General features: G+C 46.6%; 2 long non-coding RNA genes across 2 annotated transcripts; both read right to left on the bottom strand.

Moving 5' to 3' along the window:
* Window positions 1-34: 34 nt before the first annotated feature.
* On the bottom strand, window positions 35-1296 carry LOC139354714 (uncharacterized). Its single transcript, XR_011605584.1, has 2 exons — window positions 1169-1296; window positions 35-1113 (listed from the first exon to the last, which is right to left on the bottom strand). It is a non-coding gene; the product is annotated as an uncharacterized lncRNA (long non-coding RNA).
* A 1996-nt stretch (window positions 1297-3292) lies between these two features.
* LOC136117233 (uncharacterized) lies at window positions 3293-4570 on the bottom strand. Its single transcript, XR_010654635.2, has 2 exons — window positions 4427-4570; window positions 3293-4371 (listed from the first exon to the last, which is right to left on the bottom strand). It is a non-coding gene; the product is annotated as an uncharacterized lncRNA (long non-coding RNA).
* Window positions 4571-5000: the final 430 nt, after the last annotated feature.

Raw genomic sequence — 5000 nt, forward strand, 5'->3', positions numbered from 1 at the left:
TACTCTAAGGTGCCCTCAAAAGATCACAACTTAATTCATCTTAAATTTCATTTAATACGGCAAATACGATAATATGGTTCATGGTTCTTAATACTACAAATCCTAACACTAAAGCCTTAAGACTAAGCGTTCTTTACGCCAAAAGACTCTCTATATGATCGAGTGTCAGTACAAGATTATCAAATAGGAAAAGAAATGGATATTTTGTTTACGTTAAATTATTACGAAACTGATTACATATTTTATCGATATGCGGTAAGCTTATTCAAAAATTACAGGAAATCACTTAGGCGGATTACGTTAAATTCTATAAGTGCAAACGATTCTTATTTAATATTTATATCAATACGCGAATGTGGAAAAATTACATGTATATGTTGGTACCAAAAGTGTGCGGGATCAGACAAGAATGAATATATATGTAGGAATGTAAATGATTTACGGCTATGCCGTACTTACGAACTCTCCAACGAAGTCAGCAGGCCTGATGACGATCGATGTGCGCTGTAGGATAATTTAATTTAGGTGTATATATGTCATACTATGTCGTAAGCACACACGCAAGTATAAAAGCTAAATAGGAATCGTAAATTAAATTAGAAACTCGTCGTACAAATATTTAAAATAAGAAAATTAAACTACAATCGCTTTAGCGATACAAAAACGAGTTGGCAGTCCCGGCCAAAATTAACTGGAAGCCAGAATTGGAACTGAAATTCCAATTGGGATGCGGCGTCCGCCTCCGCTGTCTTGCCCGAATTACGCCGAATCGGCGCCGGTGCGTTTTTCGCCCGAACTGCAACTTGATCTGACTTGTAGATCGTCGAGCGGACTTGGCAAAGTCAAAACCTCACGGGGGTTCACTGCGGCGATCCTTGAAGCCGCTTATGGTTTGCCGATGATGAAATTAATCCAGGTGTGGCAAAGAAGACAGATTCCTTTCACGCGGTGTGCGGTATAAGAATCCCAAATGGCGATTATGGCCTGGCGCTGAAGAAATGTATGGTTCCGCTGATGAATCGCTGCACGCGGCATCTGCTCCTTGCTGTGCGCAGAGGGAGGACTGTAAAACTTCTGTCAATTCCGAGAATTTGCACGTGGGTCTGGTCACTGCTGTTTTCCGGGAATTACAATTAGATTTTTCCAATATATCGTCGAATAATCTTACCACCAATATTGGGAGTGATAACAGGTCGTACTGCTCAACCAAAATTCCTAGAATTTCACACGCGGATGTGCGGATGCGGACGGGTTTGAAAATTATAGCACTTTTTGCAGGGAACGAACCGATCTCGGGAGAAGCTGTCTTCTTGTCTGCCTGTCTGCCTGTCTGTCTGTCTCTCTGTCTGTCTGTCAGTCAGTCAGTCAGACAGTCAGTCAGTCTGTCTGCCTGCCTGTCTGCCTGTCTGCCTATCTTTCTGTCTGTCTGTCTGTCTGCCTGTCTGTCTGTCTGTCTGTCTTTCTTTCTGTCTGTCTGTCTGTCTTCCTGTCTGCCTGTCTGCCAGTTTGCCTGTTTGTCTGTCTGTCTGCCTGCCTGTCTACCTGTCTGTCTGTCTGCCTGTCTGTCTGTCTGTCTGTCTGCCTGTCTGTCTGTCTGCCTTTCTACCTGTCTGTCTGTCTCTCTGTCTGTCTGTCTGTCTGCCTGTCTGTCTGTCGGTCTGTCTGCCTGTCTGTCTGCCTGTCTGTCTGTCTGTCTGTCTGTCTGTATGTCTGCCTGTCTGTCTGCCTGTCTGTCTGCCTGTCTGTCTGCCTGTCTGTCTGCCTGTCTGTCTGTCAGTCTGTCTGTCCGCCTGTCTGCCTGTCTGCCTGTCTGTCTGCCTGTCTGTCTGCCTGTCTGTCTGTCTGTCTGTCTGTCTGCCTGTCTGTCTGTCTGCCTGTCTGTCTGTCTTTCTGTCTGTCTGTCTGTCTGTCTGTCTGTCTGTCTGCCTGTCTGTCTGTCTGCCTGTCTGTCTGTCTGTCTTCTTGTCTGCCTGTCTGCTTCTTTGCCTGTCTGTCTGCTTGTCTGTCTGCCTGTCTGTCTGCCTGTCTGCCTGCCTATCTGCCTGCCTATCTGCCTGTCTGTCTGCCTGTCTGTCTGCCTGTCTGCATGTCTGCCTGTCTGTCTGCCTGTCTGTCTGTCTTCTTGTCTGCCTGTCTGCCTGTCTGTCTGTCTCTCTGTTATTCTGTCAGTCAGTCAGTCAGACAGTCAGTCAGTCTGTCTGCCTGCCTGTCTGCCTGTCTGCCTATCTTTCTGTCTGTCTGTCTGTCTGCCTGTCTGTCTGTCTGTCTGTCTGTCTGTCTGTCTGTCTGTCTGTCTGTCTGTCTGTCTGTCTGTCTGTCTGTCTGTCTGTCTGTCTGTCTGTCTGTCTGTCTGTCTGCCTGTCTGTCTGTCTGTCTGTCTGTCTGTATGTCTGCCTGTCTGCCTGCCTGTCTGCCTGCCTGTCTGTCTGCCTGTCTGCATGTCTGACTGTCTGTCTGCCTGTCTGTCAGTCAGTCTGTCTGTCTGCCTGTCTTTCTGTCTATCTGTCTCTCTGCCTGTCTGTCTGCCTGTTTGCATGTCTGTCGGTCTGTCTGCCTGTCTGTCTGTCTGTCTGTCTGTCTGTCTGCCTGTCTGTCTGCCTGTCTGTCTGCCTGTCTGTCTGTCTGTCTGTATGTCTGTCTGTCTGTCTGACTGTCTGACTGTCTGACTGTCTGACTGTCTGACTGTCTGACTGTCTGCCTGTCTGTCTGCCTGTCTGTCTGTCTGTCTGTCTGTATGTCTGTCTGTCTGTCTGCCTGTCTGCCTGTCTGTCTGCCTGTCTGTCTGCCTGTCTGCATGTCTGCCTGTCTGTCTGCCTGTCTGCCTGTCTGCCTGTCTGTCTGCCTGTCTGCATGTCTGACTGTCTGCCTGCCTGTCTGCCTGTCTGTCTGCCTGTCTGTCTGTCTGTCTGTCTGTCTGCCTGTCTGTCTGCCTGTCTGTCTGTCTGTCTTTCTGTCTGTCTGTTGTAACGAACACACTCTATGAGCGTTGTCCACCCTAACACCTCTGTATACGCTTTGACCGGCCTGCTCAGGGAGATGGGTGTGGGTTTGTGTTAAGATGAAACAAGAGTGTCACAGAACTAACAATAGTAGACAGAGAGACGGTAACGATAAGGATTTTTAACCCATCGGCTAAGATTCGGACGAGAGACTGTACCTATCGAAGACGGAGGCCCAGATGTTGTTGGCCACCTTCTATACCCACCCTACCTGTGAAGTCACATTAGACTCCACCCTTAAAACAACCGCTGCGCTACATCCTCTAAGGTGCCCTCAAAAGATCACAACTTAATTCATCTTAAATTTCATTTAATACGGCAAAAACGATAATATGGTTCATGGTTCTTAATACTACAAATCCTAACACTAAAGCCTTAAGACTAAGCGTTCTTTACGCCAAAAGACTCTCTATATGATCGAGTGTCAGTACAAGATTATCAAATAGGAAAAGAAATGGATATTTTGTTTACGTTAAATTATTACGAAACTGATTACATATTTTATCGATATGCGGTAAGCTTATTCAAAAATTACAGGAAATCACTTAGGCGGATTACGTTAAATTCTATAAGTGCAAACGATTCTTATTTAATATTTATATCAATACGCGAATGTGGAAAAATTACATGTATATGTTGGTACCAAAAGTGTGCGGGCTCAGACAAGAATGAATATATATGTAGGAATGTAAATGATTTACGGCTATGCCGTACTTACGAACTCTCCAACGAAGTCAGCAGGCCTGATGACGATCGATGTGCGCTGTAGGATAATTTAATTTAGGTGTATATATGTCATACTATGTCGTAAGCACACACGCAAGTATAAAAGCTAAATAGGAATCGTAAATTAAATTAGAAACTCGTCGTACAAATATTTAAAATAAGAAAATTAAACTACAATCGCTTTAGCGATACAAAAACGAGTTGGCAGTCCCGGCCAAAATTAACTGGAAGCCAGAATTGGAACTGAAATTCCAATTGGGATGCGGCGTCCGCCTCCGCTGTCTTGCCCGAATTACGCCGAATCGGCGCCGGTGCGTTTTTCGCCCGAACTGCAACTTGATCTGACTTGTAGATCGTCGAGCGGACTTGGCAAAGTCAAAACCTCACGGGGGTTCACTGCGGCGATCCTTGAAGCCGCTTATGGTTTGCGGATGATGAAATTAATCCAGGTGTTGCAAAGAAGACAGATTCCTTTCACGCGGTGTGCGGTATAAGAATCCCAAATGGCGATTATGGCCTGGCGCTGAAGAAATGTATGGTTCCGCTGATGAATCGCTGCACGCGGCATCTGCTCCTTGCTGTGCGCAGAGGGAGGACTGTAAAACTTCTGTCAATTCCGAGAATTTGCACGTGGGTCTGGTCACTGCTGTTTTCCGGGAATTACAATTAGATTTTTCCAATATATCGTCGAATAATCTTACCACCAATATTGGGAGTGATAACAGGTCGTACTGCTCAACCAAAATTCCTAGAATTTCACACGCGGATGTGCGGATGCGGACGGGTTTGAAAATTATAGCACTTTTTGCAGGGAACGAACCGATCTCGGGAGAAGCTGTCTTCTTGTCTGCCTATCTGCCTGTCTGTCTGTCTCTCTGTCTGTCTGTCAGTCAGTCAGTCAGACAGTCAGTCAGTCTGTCTGCCTGCCTGTCTGCCTGTCTGCCTATCTTTCTGTCTGTCTGTCTGTCTGCCTGTCTGTCTGTCTGTCTGTCTTTCTTTCTGTCTGTCTGTCTGTCTGTCTGTCTTCCTGTCTGCCTGTCTGCCAGTTTGCCTGTTTGTCTGTCTGTCTGCCTGCCTGTCTACCTGTCTGTCTGTCTGCCTGTCTGTCTGTCTGTCTGTCTGCCTGTCTGTCTGTCTGCCTTTCTACCTGTCTGTCTGTCTCTCTGTCTGTCTGTCTGTCTGCCTGTCTGTCTGTCGGTCTGTCTGCCTGTCTGCCTGTCTGCCTGTCTCTCTGTCTGTCTGTCTGTCTGCCTGTCTGTCTGTCGGTCTGTCTGC

The sequence above is a fragment of the Drosophila suzukii genome, unplaced genomic scaffold (genome assembly GCF_043229965.1).
Source record: "Drosophila suzukii unplaced genomic scaffold, CBGP_Dsuzu_IsoJpt1.0 scf_15, whole genome shotgun sequence".
Classification (NCBI taxonomy): domain Eukaryota; kingdom Metazoa; phylum Arthropoda; class Insecta; order Diptera; family Drosophilidae; genus Drosophila; species Drosophila suzukii.